Source organism: Marmota flaviventris, chromosome 5 (assembly GCF_047511675.1).
Source record: "Marmota flaviventris isolate mMarFla1 chromosome 5, mMarFla1.hap1, whole genome shotgun sequence".
Classification (NCBI taxonomy): Eukaryota; Metazoa; Chordata; class Mammalia; order Rodentia; family Sciuridae; genus Marmota; species Marmota flaviventris.
Window position 1 is genome coordinate 154,685,483 of NC_092502.1, and position 23,203 is coordinate 154,708,685.

Here is a 23,203-nt window from a genome sequence, read left to right on the forward strand (position 1 = left end):
ATAATACATTCCAAGTTGAGTATTCTACAAATAAAGTAGCATGATTACCTTTTGCTTGATCTCATTTGTTAAATAATAGGTTGATTTCCAATTTGATTCTAATCTTTTCCATTTTCTACACAATTTTTTGTCTTCAATCTCATCCTCAGTCTTCCCGTTTGCTGGATGAACTATCTCATTACAATAAAGAACACTAAGGATCTTAGCACTTTTAATCTCCTAGAGAAGCTGAGAGATGGTTAGAACTAATTACTTATTTTATATAGAGCTCTTCTTACTTTTCTCTCCTCTCCACTGAGACTATACTTGCGTATTAGGTATACATAATGTTAGTTAGCCATTAAACTCATTTGAAAGGATATTTATGGAGTTATAATTTTCCTACATTACCTTTTGGCCTCTTGAAATCACTTAATAGCTTCCAAGATTCAATAATACCTTTCAAAAGAGAATTAAAGTGTCACTGATTATAGAGTTCATGGTCCCAGCACAATTCCTCCATGGTCTATCTTGAATCAAGCTCAAGACAAACAGAAAGAAACATCTGAGGATGATTTTCCAACTGCCCCAAGGCCATTGTGGTTTTCACCGTCTTAGCCCCTTGTATAAATTACCTTTAGTAAAATATTTTTAAAGATTTTTAAAAAGATGGACACAATATCTTTACCACTGAGCCCCTTTATTACAACATTTTAATCCAACTGGGGTAATGATGGGTAATGATGGCATGCAAGGGATAAAATTACTGGACATCTTGAAAAAATGCATACTCTTTCAAGACTCAGTTTAGACATTTGCACTGTTCTGAATATACCTTGGGTTAGAGACTTGGACCAAATCTTTTTACCTTTCCTTCAATGCCTTTTTACCTTTCCTGAGACATTTTTGTCCCATGGACTGAGAATAAGGTCAGGTGGCAGTGTGCTCTAGCCTTACATTATACACAAAGGCATTCTTCTTGGGAAGTACCGTGAAGTAGTCTTGCAGATTACTGATCAAAGCCTGACCCATGCATTAGCTCCCTGGTTAGTGAAAACAGTCATTTTCGAGGGTCAGGTTGAAACCCAGTTACAACATTTACTATCCTGTGGTCTCATGCGATGCACTGTAATTTTACCGGGTCTCCTTTTCTTAGAGATAAACAAAATCAAGGGATAGATGAATTACAAGATGGTGTGATTATTTTAGGCTGTGAAGTATGTAAAGGTATACCTAGTATAATATCTGCACACAGTAAACTCTTAATGTATGTTGTCTTTTTCTCCTTTACTTTCTTGCAACTCAACCATAGATGATAGGCAGCAGTGACGATTCAAAGAGAAGCCCATGAGGGAGTCATCATTTTCAGATAGTTGGAGGATGGGAGCTTCCAGAGAAGGCAACACACAGAGGAAAAGGGACTAAAGGGTCATAGGTTGGTGAACCAGCCCTGTTTCTGTTACTCCTTAGAAATTTAGTCGTCGTGTCTCCTGAGTGACATAAGATATGATGACAGTGCTGGATTCACATACACAAAGTTGCCATCTAACCAGGGAACCTTTGACTCATGCATTGCTTGCAAAACAAAATCACATTAATTTGACCTGCATTTTTAACTTTTAGTTAGATCATGGAATACCACTATTGATTTCTTCAAAAGTAGAACATGGGAAAGTAATCAAGAAGACTGTCAAATAACAGTGTTAGTGAACAGAATTTATTTTATAATTGTTTATTTAAACTGTTTTGTTGACCAGAAGAGTTAACATCTGGTGTGTTAGCTTATGGGCTTCCTCTCTTACAAAGTTCATTTTTATTGAATAATTATCCTGCTTCATCTTATTAACTTAATTTTGCTTCACCTAGAATTCCTTTAGCTACCTTGCCTGAAGTGTTTTTTAACTTTGTGGATAAAAAGATTCTATTGCACAGTAAGTTTCTCTTCTTTCTCTCACTAAAATTGAATTTTAAAAAGCCCTAGGAGTAATGTTGAATAGGGGTAGAATGTGAAAGTTAAGGGAACCGATAAGTCAAATAATTTTGATTGAAGAGCTAAAGTATAAATTTGTAGTTTGGGAGAGATTGAACATCAACAAATTTTCCATTTTGCACTCTCTGACCTACTCTAAAGAAAACCATTCTTCCTTTAAATTGTTTATTTCCATGTACTAGGGAGGTGTTTTGATGTTCTATAGTGCTCAGTATTTTTGAGGTAGAAGATTCTGGATAAGTAAAGGGTATAAAGTATACATTGGATTATTAGGTTTGCTGGTGCCTAAAAGAGACGATCCCATCCTTTGGAATACTTCATTTAAGAACAATCACATTCATAATTGAGTACCTACCCACTTGCTGTCTCAAGTATCTGATACTGATAGCTTTTCATGAAATGAAATTGTCATGATTGAAAGCAAGTCATTAAAATAAAATGTAGAAATTAGTTCTTTCTTGATAGAATTATTAACTACTCCTGTGAAGAATAAAATTGTACACCCAATAAATATAAAAATACTGAATTATAATACTTTGTAACTAATGTTTTCATTCAATGCCCTGTGTGAAATAATAATGTGTAAAAATAAGTACCATTTATTTGCTTCCAGAGAGCATTCTAAAAACCTTTTGAAGCCAGGAGTCCCATCTGCACTTCAGAGATATGCAGTAATTTATTCCAGGATTGTGTTCATGAAAATAAATGCAAATATCTATTTCACAGTACATTTTTAACCTTGAAACAAAAGAAATAAAACACTTTGGTTCATTAAGAACCATAGAATCTGCTGGCTTTAGCAATGTACATTCTGTCAAATAATGAGACTGACTTTTAAATCCTGTGATAATAGTTTTTATAACAAAGAAATAGGAAGGAAGATGCGGATGGTAGAGCTGCAGAATATGAGGGATTCTAAAGGAATAATTATGGGATTGCATGAACTGGGACAGTCTTTCTTTCCAATGTTGTCCCATAATTATTCTCTGAAGCCAAGGCTAATTAGGATCAATTATAATCTGCAAAACAGTCCAAAACCCTTCAAATAAAACAAGCAATACAAAGAAGATTCTGAAGGGATAAACTCTGTGCTAGTAAGAGCAACTTCACAGGGACACTGATACCTTGCCAGGGAGTTTAGCTTTGTTTTCTGAATGTTGTGTTTTCTGAATGTTGTGCTTGACCAGCCTTTCCATCTGCCAGGGTCCTTAACATTGCACCTTTGCACAGCAGTGGTTGAAGGCTCAACTTCAAAGAGTCAAATGTGCAGTGAACTCAAAATCACACCAAAACCCAGAGGCACACAGTCAACATGAATTGAGTTTGGCAACTCAAGTAGCTCAGAACTACTATTAGTACCTAAACAAGTAAGATGTGTTGATTGGTGTTCATATACCACTCAGTGAGTGATATGGATTGTGATATTCAACTACTTTCAAGATAAGGAAATAAAAGAAGAACCTACTTACTTTGCACAGCCCCCAGCAAATTCAATTACCAGACTGATATTAAAAGTAACAGAATGAAAATGTCCCAAATTGGGCAAGTTTCAAATTTCACCTAGAGAACTTAGAAGGACATAATTAATATAGGATAGGATAGCAGGCAAAAGTGTTTTCTTATCTTGTATTGAGAAAATTATACCCTCTCCAGAGTGACATGAGGAACCTTTTCGCTTTAGTTCCTGTCAAATCCAAGATGGCGTCACCCAAGTAGATGGAATGGCTGCTCTAAGTCATGCCTGTCCTGTTTGCTGTCAACTAGTGGTCCAACTGTATGAATCATTTCTTTAGTTCAAATCTCCCAGAAATGCAGAGTTCCTTGTTAAATATTTAAATTTCAAAATAACAGTGGAAATAAAAGAATTCTAGTGGTGTAGGCTAAAGTTGAGGCAAAGTTAGAATGTGAAAGAAGTTTCCCATGGATAAAAGGGGTGCGGGAGATTTGCAGAAAAGACTGTTGGTGCTTGAAGTAACAACCTACTTATTCTGCACCATGAAGTATGGGTTCTACCAGACCACAGTGCCCTTTTTAGATCAGCGTATTTTAGTGGGAGTTGGAGGCTGGCAGTGGTCCACTGACAAGATGAAGAGGTGCTTTAAAATTTAAAAATTTGGAAACTTGTGCAGCAATTTGATATTCCTGGACTGTCCCAATGTACCATCAGTATACAGTGTATTTCCTTGAGCACACATAGGGCTTCAGAGTTGTCAAACTTTCCTTGTCAGATGCTTGTGGTACAAGTTCTGTTGTGGTCACCCACAGCGGGAGTTCATTACTGTGCAGTATTTTCAGGTGAGTTTGTCAACTCTTAACTAGCACAGATATACAAAAGTATATAAAAAACAGAATCTGTTTTCATCAGAAGACAATTTAAGTTAAACTGAAACTTTATGGAATAAATTCTTGAAACTGGCTGCTGTAGCTGGCGTAGAAATGAGTTTTTGAAATACAGAGACACTTGTTTTGTCTTGGATGTAAATTGAAAATGAATATTTTGAGTTTACTGAAATTTCTTTAAATTTCTTTTTCCTACCTTTCTCAGCAATATATTTCTATGTGACTGAATTCTCTGGAGTCAGTTTTTCACAGAAGAAAAGAAAACAGATTAAGATGGAATTTAGTACTTCACTCGTAGCTTCTGGTTAATTATGTCTGTGGAATGACAGAGTAATGTGTCCTGCCAGTTCTCCCCATTAATTGCCCATACACACTTTAAACAAATACAGTTTCTGGCCTTTAAATTATTTTCTCTTTATTTGTAGTATGTTTGCCCTATATGTAGTGAAATCTGTCTACTGAAACAATATTAAAGTAATTTGAACTAGTATTTTATGCTTCTGTTTTAAAAATTTTAATAACAATTCATATTGGTTACATTTTATATTTTAAAAACTCTTGGCTCACAATAGAGACTCAAAACAAAACAAAACTAAAAAGCATGAACTGTCCTTATGCAAACTCTCTTACACTTGAAAATGCCAGAATGAACTTATTGGTGGCAATTGTTGGGATAAGCGAGCCAGAGGTCAGTAAAACCTTCTCAAGTCTCCAATCCCATTGCTGATTTGTGTGACCTCAATCATCACACGTTTTAGCAAACCAGAACATTCCAGTGATCTCCTCATCTCCTGCTTTATCTGCTTAACCAATGCATACCTTGAGGGGATTAATTATCTTGTCTAACTGATGTCCTGTTATATTGAGAAGAATTTGAAATTTGTGAGCCATTGGCCTAGTGGGATTTGGAAAGCTTTTATACACTGTAGAGATTAGGTGCTTATTGTAATGGGATTCTGCCTGTTGGAAATTAAATTATTCAAAGGTGAGTTAACCCTTTTGGTTATTTAATGCTCTACTCAGTGCGTAAGAGCCAACATATTTCTCCATGAAAGGGCATAGAATGGCTGCTGGAGTCCAGTGAATTTACTGTCACCCCAATCTCCTATTTACCACCAGCAGCCTGGCATTCCAACCACATATTTCATTTGTCTGATCACAACATGGTCTCCAGATAACAGCATCTTCTGAATATACTCAGCGGAGAGGCCAATGTTAAAAAAGATCAGTGAATTCGAGTAGCTAAGCAGTTAAGAGAAGGAAAAAGTGTAGAGACCATAACATGGGCAAAATATTTTTCAAATTGCGTATGATGTGACAAATCCTGGAGCATGGGTTATGGCATGAGAAAGATGAGCCAGCAACTTTAATAAACCGCGAGGGAAGCAGAAGATGCCTGCACAGAGTAGGCTAGTTAAAAACAAGACCAAACTTTTTACGTGATTTTACCTTCCTCCAGGGCTGCTACCCAATCTTACTAAGCCTATGTTGCCTCAGTTGGGAAATCAAGGACACTATTTATTTGTATTTGTTCTGATTAAGGGACATTATTTATGTCCCAGAGCCTTGAGGATTAAATGAGGGTTCGTATTAATCATGCTATGAGTGTTCCCTACATATAGATTACACTCGTTTTTTTCATGCACTTGCAGCAGGTGTGCTCAGGATAAAGCAGTGTTGTTTTTTTTCTTTTTTGTGTATGCATCATCTTGTGTGGTGCCTAATTCAGGAGTGCTTCCACTCTCAGGTAAAGGGAAACCTTGGTGAATATACCTGATCAGAACATTAATCCCAGACGCAGACATTGATTCAGCTTTTTGGGGCCACAATGAGGAACTAAATCACTGGCTTTTCTCTTCTGTCATCCTAGGCACATTGATTCTTATCCACATGCTTCTCATGGACCTCAGATGTATTTGCATCTCTAAGTATTATGTGCAAATACTGAACCAAAAGAAAGGGGATTGAAGGTCTTCATCTTGGAAGGTTTTGTGTTCTTATGCAAGACAAAATGCTTTTGAGAGGCAGTTCTCCACGAATAGTTCAGACTTGCAGTGGTGGATTTTCTGAATGAAGGGCATGTGTGAGGAGCAAAGGTCTTGATAGTTGCAAGATCACAGACACCATTTTCCTTCTTTGTCTCATTGGGACATGTGTATTGATGTTCTCAGATACTGACCTGAAGATTTTCTCCTATCCTCATCAGAGAGGATCTGTTTATATTACATTTCAGGGTAAAGTTCTTTTTCTTTCTCCTATCCTCATCAGAGAGGATCTGTTTATATTACATTTCAGGGTAAAGGTCTTTTTCCTTGGCCCACAGGTCTTGCTCTTTTCTGTCAGAAAATGCATATAGAAATGTGGAAAGATAACTTGTTAGCTTGAATGTAGGCAAATTCTCAGACTTTTCATAGTTTCTGACAATAGGAGCAAATTTATTAAGCAGATTTTGTCCTCTGTTTTATGAGGTAAAATGAAAACACATGTCTAATCTTAGAAAAACTAATCACAACCTAAAATGAGATTATATAACAGGTTTAGACAAATTTGTTGACTGGTCTTTGAGTATCACTTTCTCTTCATTCAAGGTAACTCTGCCATTCTGGAAAATTTTATTTTTAAGGCAGTATTTGTGTCTCAAATTATATTTTTAAGTTTTTATGTAGGTAACCTGTGGGGAGTAGGTAATGGATGGTGTTTCTGATAAATACTGTGAATCTAAAAAGATTCATCATGAGTGTGTGCCAATATTGGCCACCAATGTCCTTCAGGTAGAGGAAATATGTTTAATTTTGGTAAAAATACTTCAAAGCTTAGTATAAAGTGTTGCATTATTAATTAATCAACTAAATGATTAACTTATGTTAGCCAATATAACCTACATTTAAAGAAAATAAACTGTGTTCAATTAGTGAAGATACCCACACTTCATAATGGAAAGGAAGAAAAAAATAAATATCTAAGACATGAATGAAAATGAGCCATGTTTCCAGACTGACTGATTCCAGAAGTTTCCCATGCTAGGGAAAAAGTTTCACTAAATTATGATAATGGCATTTCATATAATATTATCTTTCTATAGTTTCAAGGTTGGTTTGGGTGTTCTATTTCTTGAGGCTACACAGTCACGTTAATATTGCAACTCTGTCAAATTTCTAGGTGATTTATAATTTGGCAGCTAAAACGTCAAGGATGTTGTCAAGGAAAATGTTGTATACTCTTTAAAACTGTATTTATAGTCAAAAGAGCATAAACACAGGGGCATGTATTTATTCCTTGTGACTTTCTTGTCAAAATAGATTGGGTTTGTTGTCAGGTGAGCAGTAATTGTATTGTCTGTGCTATAAAATCAACCTGGCACCGGAACACAAAGCTCCATTCTTCTATTACATGTGTCACAATTGATAGTACATAATTTTGAGATTGGAAATTATGGGCAGTATGATTAATGAAGTAAATGATGCAACCTAAGACAAGTACCATACCTCTGTGGGACTCCACTGCTGTTTGATGATGAAATAAATTAATATTGTCAATCACAGCTGTAGAAGCATAATAGAATAAGAAACAAAATTCTAATGATCTCTTTCTCATTAATAAGAGCAAATGTTCAGATAATTTTATAGATAAAAACATTTGCATGCTATTTATTTAATTAAGAATATTAGTCACAGATAAGTGAAATGGCTGTGCGAAAGGGTACCATGACCCATGGTCCTGGGATACCAACTGGGTAGTGGCAGGTGCTTGTTCACAACCTCATATAGGCGGTTAACCAGTCTGCATTCAAATGGTTCCTTTTGTGCACTTGGTTTTTGAAAAAATGAGCAATTTGACACATGTATGTAATTTCAAGCATAAGGCTTATGGTAAGCTTGTCAGTTTTCCCCAAGGATTCAGTCTTGGGTAACAGAGACCTGCTTTACCATGATTTCTAACTGGGCTTCTTCAAACCTTTCTGTTTTGCCATCTTAAAGAAAAGACATTTTCCTTAGCATCATAGGACCCACCCTTTCTTGGCAGGCCTGTATTCCCATGAAATGATAGACCTCAGTCTAACCATCAGATATTAATGGATTAATGCATGACCGCAATGCAGAAAGTTTTAGCCATTCTACACCTACTAATGGGAGGAAATCACTGACATCCAATGAGTTTTATAAAACATAAAAATAAATTGTGTCATGCATATCTGAGATGTATAAAATGATGTTACATATAGACAGTAAAATGATTATTATTGTGAAGCAAATTAACACATCTCCCATCTGACAAAGTTACTTATTTTTTTGTGAACGAGGTAGTGGGAACATGTGTTTTAAGAAACACTTCATAGAAAGACATCAATAAATTCTTACAATGGCTGTTAATATGGGCATTTTTATGACCATTTGCCAAAAAAAAATACTGAGATAAAATCTAGGATAATTTGTGTAAATTTCTTCATGTATTAGACTGCAAATATTTAATAAAATTTAAAATTCCAAGACTATCTACTTTCAATGTCCTTTCTGTGAAAAAATGGCCATGTCTTCCTATTAAAATATCTCCAGATGGAGGAGAGCCCTCTGTGTACATTGTCATCAAGGGTACCATTGCCAAGGATCAATTATTATAGGAATGTCAAAATTATGTGAATCTTGCAAATGCATGAGGAGGACATTATAAGAGAAACAGTGAACCACTTTCCTTAGAAGATGAGGTATAAAGCCTGATGCTGAGAGCCTGGAGGGGTACATGCATTGTACCTAAGCACGTCCAAAGCACAGGCAGCTGTGGATACATGCGTGGGCCATTTAACATTCTAATTATCCAACATGATGATGTGAAAATGTTTGTGACAGTGCCATCATTCACTGGACAGATGTCTCTGTCCACCTGGACATCATGCACCCTTGAACCCTCTTTCAGATGGCCTCTCTGGTTATTGGTGGCTCGTTGCCCTTGTGAGGCAGGGAGAATGTGGATTGCCTTCACCCTGATTGGGGTCAGCAGACTCTCGTGATGAAATCATGCCTGTTTTGCTGGTCAGTTGTTGTGGCTTCCATTTTGAGGCTTCCCTCTATGGAGTTTTGTTTGTTTGTTTTGTTTTTTGACATAAACCCTCTGGCTAGCAGAAACTGGAAAAGGAACATGTAAAAGACCTCCCTTGTTTGGTCACAGCTGGACAGTAAATATTAGCAGCTAAGAGACTTGGTCTTTCCTCACCAATTATTCCCCTGAGCTGCCAGTCTCCCCCATGCCCAGGGGTCTGACTCCAAAGGAAGGCTAAAGAGTTTATTTTCCAACTACACCTGGAAAGTAGAATATCACTTTATAAAACATCTTATCCATGAAGGGCAATCACAGTTCCACTGGCTGGAAAAGACAGAGCACAGGTACCTCATCACATCAAGGATGCTTGTTGCATTTTGAAAGAAGAGCTATATCTCCCCTCTGGGGTTAGAGATCTGAACACATAACTGCAAGCAGCATTTATACACTATTGAGTCTGGCTGTTAATTGACTGGACAGTCAAAATGCAGCCAGGAAAAACGTCAACTTTAATATTTCCAGAACTGCTTCAGGTGAAAATCAAGTGGAAAGCTTTTTTTTTTTTTTTAAATCAGAGTTAAGCCAATAACATAGGTTTAACATGGAAAAAGGTAAGGTGACAGGAGAAATGCAGATGTATTTATTTAAATGTGTTCTCTATGCTGGGTACTATTATTGCTATATTGTTCTTTCAACTGAAGTATTTTATTTTAATTGTAATCATACACCTAGTTGTTTTAACAGTTTATTTAAGAGTTATAACAAGAAGGTTTGCTTTGTTTTGACTTAAATTTTTCATTTTGTCAATGGGGAAGCTGTTTCAGAAGGCAAAATGACAAGTCTCAGATCATATGATTACAATGTGGCTGAGCTGGGTTTTTAGACCCCAACCTCTTTAACACTAAAATTGTGAGTTTTTAACCTTCTAATGCAGTGAGGCTGTGTACCCTGTTTCACATGTTATGGAGCCTCCAGGATGCCAAATGCACAGTAGAAAATAGCAAGACTTCATACACCTCTTCACCAGCCCAGTTATCCTCAAAGACAGGCAAGTGACCCCATCATCAGGTAACTTCCTTCAGGACATGGTGTGGCTATGACAGGGAGTTAGGTACCACTTACATCGGAACCTTCTGGAGAGAAACCAAAGATGCAGATGGCTCATCTGCATACCAGACCTCTGATTTCAGACTCTTCAGAACTTGAAGCCCTCACTTGGTATGTATAAAAGGTCCCCAGGTAACACTTAACAATACAATTTAAGAACCACTTTTCCATGGGAGGCAAGAAGGCTGTGAGTAGAGAAGGCAAACTCTCCCATCTCCAGGCTACACATCACTCACACTAGCCCGACTGCTGGTACTTCTCCAACAGTCCTACAGGTTGCTTCAGCCTGCCAGAGGGTGACCATTTGTGGGGGTTATTTGAAAGATCACAAATATCTTGAAAATATTTTTATATATTTTTGGAAATGCCAAAACCTCTTCCTCTTTGGGCAGAAAAGGAGTAAAACCCTCACACTATAAAGTTGTTATTATCACAAGACGGTTGCTCTTGTTGCCACTCTTGAAAGTTTTATTACAAATGTGTTTTCTTTCCCAACAGATTTGTTTGCAGCACATTTGAAAGCAAAACAAAACAAAACAAAACTCTGTGATTGTGTACTTTAAAAAAAAGAAAGAAAGAAAGAAAGAAAGAAAATAGGTCTACTCCAAGAATGTGCTGAGTGATCAGCCAATCTGGAGAGTCACAGCAGATATGTCACAAAATAAGTGGTGTATTTATCCAAAGCAGAGTTGGACCGAAGCCTCCTGAAAATGAAACTGAGCAAGGCAAAAGGGAATGCTTCAAGGATAAGGAACAAAATCTGGCAGCAGGAGCAGATCCAGGCCAAGACATGTGTTCTGCAAGGTTCTGTTTGGGGAGCCCCTGCTCACACCCTGCTCCCTGCAAGAGACCTGCTCACATCTGCTCTCTGACATACGTGATCAATCTCCTTCCTCTTCTCAGAATGCCTAAGTGCATCCTGAGGAACATCATTCTTTAAAGAAGGTTGACAAAAAAGTTATGGCTTTCTCTACACAAGGAGGAGAGATTTAACCCATGAGCATACAACAATAACACATTAAGCAAAAATTGTGCAAATGGTTCCAGTTGAATGATTTCATCATATTGTCACTTCTAATTTTGTGACGATAACAATGATAACAATCATATATATTCTATGTACTCTATAAGTAAAGGTAATTTATATATATATATATATATATATATATATATATATATATATATTACTGATATATATTTATCTCCTGATCAGGGAAGAGTAAGAGAATTATCAGTTTTTGTGGGGGGTGTTTGTTTTCTTTTGAAAATAATATCAAGTGTTTGATTTGTTCTTATTCTGAATTAAAATACAGAAGTATTTTTAACACATACCATTGTAAAGTCAGGTTTATATCTTTTGTATTTTTTATTTATACATAACAGTAGAATGTATTACAATTGTTATCACACACACACACACATATATATATATACACATATATATATATACACATATGTGTGTGTATATATATATATATATATATATATATATATATATATAACGTATTTTTGGTATAAATGTAGATAAGATGATTCTGCACTCATTTAGTTGGGACCACTTGCCCTATTAATGCTTAAGTGTGTTATCTGCTTAATATAGGCATTTTCAATTTTTCTCATTGACATTTATACTAAGATTAAATAGGTTCCTTAAAATACTGCTCTTTATTGTAACCAAGATATATATCATAAAATATTTAAGTAAAAACTACAGTATAGTTTTATAATATAGTAAAATTTTATGGGGATTACTTTCTTTCTTTCTGGATGATTAATATTGCTAAAGAAAATTACAAATTATGCAAAGATTAAGCACCATTGTCTCATGAATAGCATTACAGCAGTTTACTGGATTTGACAGACATTCTCAAAGTGAGTTTGCCATACACAGGTTTTATGTCTATATTAAATGTAGGCTATGATGTATTTCCATACAAAATATATTTGACAAAGAAAGAGAGACAGTTTTAGGTTGGAGGACATTGGGAAAAAGAATTTGGGTCACTAAAAATTATCTTCAATATTAATACAGAAAAACAGAAAGTAAAGACAGATATATTTTTCCTCTCTAAATCATTTTGTAAGAGTATTTTGTATTAAGAAGGGAATGCACATGTTTCATATCTCTCTAGAAGAGATGTCCAGGTAATCAAGTAAGCTGGTGTTATCCATATCTCTCATCACCTGCATTAGTCTTTATTATCAAACTGTGTTGTGGTGACATACAGCCCTGCATCTCAGTGCCTGAAGAAACCTCCCTTTACTTCTCATTCACTCTGTGGGTCTGTCATGGTTGAACAGGAGGCTCCATTCCATATCACCCACATTCTCCAGTGGGGACCCAGGGACACAGACAATTCGCTGTGTGTTCCTTGACCAGATTCCGTAACACAGGGAAATTGTGAGCTGAGGGTCCTGCGTTGGAAACAACATGCTTGGCCCCAAAATTATGAAGTTATTTTCCCCCTCCCAACCTGTTGTCCAGAATTGGTCGCACAGCCCTGCAAACTATAAATAACAGGATTAGAAATTTCCCCCTATGCTCGGAAGGAGCAAGATGGGATATTTTACAACCTCAGTCCCCATCATAACATTTAACCCTTTGTTACTGATTTTTAAGATCAAATTTCCAGAATATCATTTTAAAAATTATTACTCAATGTTTAATGTTAAAAAAGCAAAAGTTTTATCATAAAGAATGGGAAAATAAAAAATACCCAAAGGAAAATGGGTGAACCAGAGAATCATTAAAACAAAGAAGAACACAAACAGAGAGCAAAGGTACATCGATACGTACATGGACCCATGATGCGTTGATGTACCAGCCTTTCATGAAGGAACAAAGCCACTTGATCCAGTCCTCATTGCCCAAAAGTTATTATTTTAAAAGATTTTTAAGTAGAAATTAGGTTGTTTCTTCAATAGCATATTTAGGAATTTATAAAGGATTTTTATCCTTCACAAATACCCACTGTATATTTTGTGTATCAAATATTATGTCTATTTGTCCAAATACAGACATCAAGTATGACTTTGAAACTTGTATTGGTATGACAATTCAAAATTCCTTCATAAATTTTATTTAACTACAACTGAAAAATGCATTGTATAGTCTTTGTTTTAAAAAATTTTACTTGTGCATTTTAAACTAAAAAAATGCACTCCCATAGAACATGAACACATATATTTTTAATGCTCTTTTTTAGCATGGGAAATGAATTTTATAATTGGCATTCATTCATCTGTATATAGAAATAGTAAGAGAAGAGAATGGAGAAAAGGGAGAGAAGATAAAAAGTCAGAATCAACAATAGTCTGAGAAACCAAGGTAGTGAATGTAATAATTTATAATTCCTCACTAGTCTGCTTTTGAACTTGCACAGTTAATATTTTAAATATCTGTTTTCTTCTCTTTAAAGTGGGTAATCATGAAACTCAGGCAAGACTCAGTGTATGTAAGTGCTGTTTTACTAAAATACCAGGCAGAAATCAACTGGTAGCAAGTGTGTATCCAAGTGGATTATTGGACAAGGACCACTTGGCCAGATTTGCCTTTGACACACAACAGAAACGTCAACTAGGAGTGTGAGGTATTGGAAATTATACCTAATCACCAAAGTGGCTTGTTTACTGACTTTGTAGGAAGGCGGGGCACCTTGATGCTCCTCCCAGATTCCCCAGTCTGTCTTTTCTGATTGGAAAGGAAAAATATTGCTGAGAATCAGTTGTATTAACCATTGGCCTTCATGTTCATACTTCAGTACATATGACATACAGATCAACTCAGTAAATTGGTCTTTTTAAATATTCGCAGCTCTCTATTGTGAAAGTAGACAATTAATTGAAGCAACATTTTGAATTTAAAAATAGTTTGTTATTCAAGTTATATTCTGAATTTTCTGCATCAAATAGAATATGAAAGAAATTTCTCTATAGAGTGTTTCAGTATTGATGAAAGTAGAAAAATTTTGGAAATTACTTATGATGTATTATGGCCAGGAGGTAAAGGTAAAAATTAGAAAATAATACGTTAAATGCATTGTGAAGTTCTGTGTTCAGGTATTTGTGTTTTTTTTATGGGAATGGTAATAAGGAGCCACAGAAGACTTTGGAAGACATTAAAATTTATTAAAACTATTCATAATTGTTTGTGTATTTCTAAACCAGAAGATTTTTGGCTGAATGAATGGAGGGATTATGTGAGTTTTGTTTGTAGGTCTATGCCGGTTGTATGCCTTAGAGCCAATCACATGTTAGGATCTCAATGAGCCTTTGTTGAACATTGAGTAAGAAAACATAGCCTAATGATTCCGTGGAAGATGGATCAACAGGGAAGATGGAAATTGGTAATTTTTGTAATGTACAAGAAAGCACTGGGAAATACAGATCTTTGTCTAAAACTGTGTTAAGTGTGGTGCTGAGAGCCATAGCTGAGTCTGAATGACACATGACATTTTTGCCAGTACAGAGTGGTTGAGAGGTGACACCAGCAGGCCGTTGGGATGATGATGGTTATGTTGAGCTGTGTATGTTAGCAGACTGTGACAGTGTGGCAGCCCTGAGTCACAGGAGGTTATTTAACTTAAGTAAAATTAAACACGATTTAAAAATTTTACTTCTCATCCATAGGAAGTAGCTCTAAGTGCTCAACAGCCACATGTGGCTAACGGCTACCACTATGGTCACACCAACATGGAGTGTTTCTGTGGCGACTGTGACTATTGTCAGGTAGTCTGGGCTCACAAACACTGGAAGGAGCCAGCCCTCCTTTAAGAGAGCCCACGACTTATACCAACCTTTTGCTTGATGCACATACCTTTGAAAACTCACAAAATTTCTAGAGAAAACTGTTGAGCAAAATGAAGGCATATTAGATATTTGTAAAAGTCAGAGAATGATAAAAATAGTCCTATTTTCAAAATGACATTTAAAACAAACACAAACAAAATAATGTTCGTTCAATGTGGATTAAGAATAAACTTTAAGGATAAACATCTCATGTGAACATCTCATCTTAAATCCTTCTTATGATACATGAAATGCTACCTATTTATATACTGAAAATTTATAAGAAGATAACAGTTTTCCTTCAGATAAAGGCAGAAAGTTATTAGAAAAGAGAAAACATCAGTTACTTTGATGTGCATTGATTGAAAAAAAAAGCTAGATCATAGAAAATATTGAGGTAGCCCAAGTAATTTGGATTTTTCTTTTAACAGTTTATTTTTAAAAAGTAGTTCAATGAAGAAAGGATTATAGATAAAAAGGAGTTATCTGTTTTATATCTGTGTTATCTTTTTTATGTACATACACACACATATATATCATATTTATGCATGTATATTACAACCAACCAAAAAAATCTGGTTACCAAATATATAATATACAATTATTTTAGTTGGTAACTTGGCCTGGGTTAAGCTGAGAGTAGACTGGCCGTTCTCCTCAGTGGTTTGGATACTAAAATCAAGTCACTCCAAGGCTATGTCTACATCACAGCAAGTATTTTTTTGGCAGAGTATAAGGTGTAAGGTTGAAATTTAAAAATGTATACATAAGATTTGGGTTAGATACAAGGAGGTATAAGGCAACATGAGTCCAGCTGTGTTGATTTCTAAACTAGTGTAGTCCCATATTTTATGGTCACTTATAATGCATGTAAATATATTCAAAATGTTAGTGTTAGTTCCAAATTGTATCTCCCAGACTACTAGCTTCCAATCCAAATCTTCAGCATTTCAGAATCACCCTACACCTAATTTGTTAACAAATAACTTCATTCTTTCCTCTGTAATGAAAAAATAAAAAGAGCACATTGCTCTTTACATTTGCTAAAAGATGTAATTGGAGAAACTATTTTGAAATAAAAAATCGTAAATGAGTTCTAAGTGGTATATTCAATCCGAAAGGGTAACCAGAGGGATTTTTCTAGGTCTCTTGATTGTTGAGATTACATTTCCCTTATCACGTTTTGGAGATAGACACCTAACTATTTTAAGTTCACTGCCATTTAGGAAGTAGAAGGTACAATTCAATTTCTCAGCATAGAAAATCTTAATACACAATGTAAATCCATTTCTTTATTGAATGAGCATTTCTTTGGTTTCTCTGTGAAGTGCAGCAGGCTAATTGAAAATCCACACACCCAGTTATGGGCAGAACTGAGATAAGAATCCTAAGCATGAACCCTCAGTCCCGAGGCTATCCTTTCTGGTTTGTTTCATCACAGTGTGGGAGTGTCAGAGGAATCTAGATATCCTGCATCCCCGGCTGTCTCCTAGCCTTGGTGCCTTAGATCACTTTCTCCTCTTTGCTCAGACTCAGACTCCACATCTGTAAACTTGTGGTACTTCCCTCAAAGTCATTGCTTAACTGAAGGAGGATAATTCACACTCAGCATTGTGACAACCCACAGAAAGGACTCTGTAAATATCTATTGTTGTGTATTTACATCTGAAAACCCAAACGGGAAAAGTAGAGAACTGATCTGATGCTTTTTCCTTTTAAAGTAATGAGTTTTTTTTTCTTCTTTTTGAATGGGTTTAATAGGGCTTGATATCGCAGCTGGATGCCCTTCATCAGTCCACAAGGAATAAAATATAACCCAGATCTTATTATTCATCAGGTTTCATATTTCTAGAAACAGTAGTCAAAAAGATAGTGGATACATAGTTCAGGTAAAATACATATAAATCCTTCTTTGGTTAAAAAGAAAGAGATAATATTTGTTGTCTTTTACCTAGGACTTCTGAGATGGAAGTATGTGAATGAGGGGCTGGCTCAAGAATCTGCATTGCTTCCTGGAGATAATGTAGACTCAGAATTCTTTTAAAAAGAGCTAAGAAACGGAAGAGGACAGAGGACCTCACTGGTGCTGAACTCCACTTTCAGTTCCTAAATCCTAATTCACTTTTGTTCTTCTGACTCTTCATCTCAAGTATGTGAACTAACAAATCTCCTTTTTAGCTTAAGATATCAAAAGTTCCTCTACTTGCAAATGAAATAATCGGAACCAATGCAAATACTGATACCAGTACAGTAGTGGTCCCAGTGGCGTTTACTAAAGTACATGACTCTTTAAACATGCAGTCATAGGCAAGCATTTGGTGGTTGAGGTATTTGCCAATCTTTGTCAGATTATAGTAAAGCTAAATTGTTATTTGCATTTTTGAACTTGAAAAACATAACATCCAAAGTTGAAACTTTAGTGGATTTGGCTAAAAATCATACAAGATACTGGAGTGTTTTGTGAACTTACCAGCAATAGCAAGAATGCAAATAAAGGAACACACTCTCATCGATTTCCATCTATTTGAAAGTGTGCAATAAATGACATGAAGCTTTCAAAGAGGAGAGCCTTTCAAGTCTGCAGAATACCATTCCCAAATGGCTGGATGTCAGATTATTCATGGGACTTCCCCAATTATAAGATTTAAGTACTCCGTTCTCGGTGAATTAAGGGTAAGGAAAGGGAGACAGTGGAATAGGGAGCCAGAGAAAATGTGCTGTGACCGTGCAGGCTTTTGGCAAGCAGTCTATCAGTTATATCTGCCAGGTTGACTTTCCTGACCATTCCTGAGATGAGCCCTGTCCATGATGAGGCAGTTCGAGAGGTAGTTTAGTCCCCCCATCTTATGCAGCTGGATTTACATAGGTCAAGAGGAAATGTAAACAACTATAATCTTGCAGAGCATTATCTAGAACAATGAACACAAGAAATGTTAGCTATCTTAATTCCTCCCAGTATCCCTTTCTTTAGGATTACTTGTGATTCTGATGGATCTGCCATTCCAAAAACTAAACTCAATCATATACAAGGAAGTGTCCAGCACAAGGCAGTGCCACTCCCCAGCAATAGCTGTAGGTCCAGTGGTGGCAGACATGCCCTGAAACCCCAGAAGTTATTTTCTTAGCTAGACTGGTAAATCCATTAGATTGCTAATATTTTTTCCCCTGACATATAACAGAGTTTATTTTTGGCATTAAGTCAAGTGGTGAACCCTCTGATTTCTTTTTGACAGATGGGTGGGTCACTTGGTGGCAGTAGCTCCCAATTTTGATCCCTACAATTTGTGTTTTTTGGGGGATGTTCCAATATAGTTGATTCACATGGTGAATATACTGTAATATGTAAATGTGGTTCTTGCAATTTTTTTTATCATTGAAACTACAAGAATTTTTTGGAAAATAATTTTGCCTATAGTTTTTTATTATAATTACCTAAATACTAATCATCTCCAATGGTTACTATCATCTGCTAGCTTAAGGTCCCAACAAGTATGAATGGCAAAATATTGTATAAAAAATTAATCTACATTACAAAGAAATATATAAGAACAAGTGAATGTGCAACCTAGTCTTACATAATTCTGGAGGTGGGAGGGAACCTTGTTGCTGGGAGCGAGGACAATCTTCCAGCTTGGTTGGAGGAATTCAGGTAAGGAGAGAGGCACGTAGGATGTCCTGATTTAAGGATGTCGAGTCAGAAGGAATTGTGAGGTTCCCTATGTTCAAGGAGCAGCCCCAATAAGGTCTTGCTGACTTCTCCTTACCCTCTCTCCAGGTAAGAATTGATTTCCTATTTCAAAGTAGTCCCTCAGAGAAAAATAAAGGGAGAAAAACCCACTATTTTAACCATCCAACCTCAAATGATGCTGTCCTTCGTAGCCACAAGGGTCAGGACAATTTTCTTTAGTTAACCCCTACCTTATTCTTGGTCAGAACATGAGTACTGGAGAGGGATTCTTGACACATTCACACCTCGATCACAGTTCTATGACTGGGTGAGGTATCACATTTCCTTTACAGAATGAAGGAGTCACAGACTGGCCAAGGTGATACCAAAGAATGTAGGTAGAGCCTGCCCTGGCAAAGGTCAGTGTCAAGATCCCCCATGATATAGACCGAGGCAGCTGAGGTGCTATCAGGTTGAATGGTTTATAAAGCATTTTACAGAAAGCATTATTTTTAGTATGCCTACCCCCAAACCCCACAATTAGAAACTGATGTCTCTTGGTTTATTATTAAGTTCATACATTTTCTTATCAATTGATAATCTCTAAATATGAATTTGTTGATGATATCGGAACACTGAGAAGTTTGGCAGAAGGAGGAAAATGGAGAGACGAATGATAATTGGTATGATAACCTTTATGGGGCTGGCATGGACTGTCTACCTTTCTTTTACAGCTCAGATGTCCCTGAGCGATCTGTTAAAAAGAAGGTCCAGAAGAAGGCTGCAGAGCACAGAGATTAGATGCAGTGAAGATTATATTTCCTGAATGTTCAATTTGGCAGAAGACAAGCTGTACAGTCGTGGTCAAGATTCAAGTCTACTGCTGCTCATATATCTAAGTTCAGCTGTTGCCTTGTCTCAGTTAAAATGAGTCATGCATCAACTTCAGGCCGACTGTGGTGAGAGGAGGAGCATGGGGCAATAAACCCAATTCATGTGCACCCTTTTCAGGTTGGAGTATGCCTGAGTGCTGACCAAGGTTTCCTGTGGGGAGTAGACAGGAAAAAAAGAAAAAAGAAAAAAGCTGAAGCTATTGCACTGTTGGTAAACGTGATGATATTTTTCAACTGGGAGAAATTCTTAATGTATGCCGTGGGATTCTATTTGCCATTTTTAAGCAATTGCTACACGTCATGCATTGTGTGGGGAACAACAACCCTTATGAAGTTGATATTTTTAATATCCATTTTAGATAAAATGGAAGTTAATGGTGAATGCAATTGTGAAAGTTCACACAACTAAAAACACAGAACTAGAGTGTGTTAGTCACTTTTCCATTTCTGGGACAAAATACCTGAGATAATCAACCTAACACCAGCCCATGGCCACTTGGCCCTGCTGCTTTGGGCCTGTGACAGCATAGTGCATCAGGGTACATGTGTGGCAGAGGAAGCCTGTTTGCCTGTGGTGACTGGAAGCAAAGAGAGAGGAGCTAGGATCCCAATGTCCCCTCAGGGCAAGCCCCAGTGACCAGCTTCTTCCCAGCAGGTCCCGTATCTTAAAGGTTCCACCTCCTCCCTCCAGTATCACAGGCTGCAGCCATGCCTCGACTACCCGGGCCTTCCGGGGACATTTCTGATCCAAGTATAGCCTGTGACCACATGGTGGTTAAGACCTAATGCTTCTCCCCTTTGGCTTCAGGTGAGATTCAAGATCCATCTTGAAAGTGGAGCTGGGAAAACTAGTTGATGAACTGGATTTGGTGTAAGAAAGAATGAGAAAGGTGAACACTGACAGGGAGAGTCTTGAGGTGAGCGGCTAGAGCTACTGTTTCCTGAGATGGAGGAAATTGGGAAGGTGCACCTTACAAGGGAGTGGAGACTGCGTGTTGCTTATTACTTTTCAGGTGCCTACGAAATATTGATTTGAGATGCACATAGGAATTTGTCTCCAGGAATTGTGACTCTGAGGAAAAGTTCAGGGCTGTGGATCTAAGTTTGGTGTCATCAGTTTTAAAATGTCACTGCTATCCAAGGGACTTTGTACAGTGACAGAGGGAGTGAATGCAAATAGAGAAAGGCCAGAGGACTGCGCTTAGGGCATGGTGTTTTGGAGGTCATGAAGTATTAGGACTTGAAGTGTGTCACTCCTTCCAAATTCATACTGTGGAAGCCCTATACCCCAATGTGATTGTATATGGAAATAGGACCTTTAAAGAAGTAATTAAAGTTAAATAAATTAATCAGGGTGGAGCCCTAGTCTAGGAAGACTGGTATACACAGAAGAGGAAGACACACCAGAGATTCATCCTCACAGTGGAAAGGACATGTGAGACCAAAGCAGAAAGATAGTCACCTTCAAGCCAAAGAGAGAAGCCTCAGGAGAAACGAGACCTGCCCACACCTTGACCTTACAAGTTTGGACTCCACAACTGTGAGAAAATAAAATGTGTTTAAAGTACCCAGCTTGTGGTATTCCATTATAGCATTCCCAAATGGTCTAAGACTCATTTTGTTATTTAAACATGAGTGATTAAAATTTTAACTTGTAAATTTAAGGGCAGAAATCTGTTTGTGGTAACAAACAATTATAGACAATGCTATATGAAACATCATGCAATTGAGATTTGGAAAGTCATCTTTGAATTATTTTATTTTTTCCATCTTGGGAGGAAAAATCCATTTCTTTTTCTTCCTTTCCTTGTTAGTATTTTTTCTCATATTATTCTTTTATGCAAATAGGCCTGGTTGAGATTTTGATGAACAATTAAGGCCAAACCTACATATTGGTGTCAAAGAAGTAATTTTCAAATCCCAGTGCTCAGCTTGGGGATTTGCAAACAAATTATCAAGCAGTACCTAAAATTACCTTTGCTGTCTGGAAAAAGACTGTTAACTCATACTATGCACAGAAGTGACAACTGCTAATTATATGGGAATATTTCAACTTAATGAAGGAAGAATGAAGTTGGCGTCCTTATCTTAACATCCTCCCCATCTCCTGCTGGTTTGATGTCCTAATCTACTAGAGAATTTTTTTTTCTTGTTTCTAGACAGAAATAGCCCAATGAATATGTATTAGAAAACTCCCCAGAATGTTTATAAATTTAACATTTACAAACTACCTTTCCTTTAAGATTATATTCATGCTGTCTTATCTCTTTTCTTTGAAGAAAAGTCTTAAAAAACAGACACAAGCAACAGAAACTAGCAACACCACCAGAAGTCCCAGAGCCTCAGGTAAGTGACCAGGAATGTGTTGAGTCCTTAGGCAAGGGAATTCCATAGTTTGGATATCTTCCTGATCCAAAAGCATAATGATGATGGCTGAAGTTTAAGAGATAGTACTGAAGAGCCCATGCGTACACCATCAAGTTATGACAAACACCGTCGTGTAACAGAAATACAAACCAATGGGAAATATGTGGAAAGCTGATGTTCTCAGGCTACAGGGACTGGAATTGCAGCAGCCCATGAGCATATGCAGGTGTTGTTTCAGGGAAGAAGAAGAATGAGGGCCCCCTAGACAGTGGCAGATCAGGGCCACCTTGGTCATGAAAAACCAGCACCCCAAGGTTACAGCTAGCAGTCAATGACATTCAGGAGAGAGGAAATAACAAAAGTTTTTTTTTAACCCCAGGTGTTCTCTGACTTTGTGGTGACCCATGTCACACTATGCTACAGTCATGAGGCAAAATTCCTTTTTCCTGAAATCTCAGAAATGGCCCTTGGGGCCTTTAGTTGAGTGGATGAGGCCCACCCACATTATCCAGGGTGAACTCCTTTACTTCAAGTGAACCAAGTATAGTTGTTAATCACAAAATATCTTAACCACAACAACAAATATAGTTCAGGGTATGACCAAATAACTAGGCACCAGAGTCTAGCCAAATTGACATAAAAATTAACCCATTTTTGTGGCTTTCTAATATAAAGAGTATTGGCTCAGAAAGAATTGCAGCATGGAGAAAAAAAAACTCCGAACTTGCCTGTAATCCCAGTGGCTCAGGAGGTTGAGGCAGGAGGATTGCAAGTTCAAAGTTAGCCTGGGAAAGTAGCAAGGTTCTAAACAACTAAGCAAGACCTTGACTCTAAATAAAAATTTAAAAAAGGGTTGGGGCTGTAGCTCAGTGGTTAAGTGTTCCTGGGTTCAATCTCTGGTAGCAAAACAAAACAAATAATAAGAAAGTGTGTGTTATTAATGATTATGCTAGAATATAGGTTGAAACATGGATGTTCTCAATTGAACTCTGATGCTTATTTACCTACTTATATTCTAATAAATGTTAGGTTTTCCTT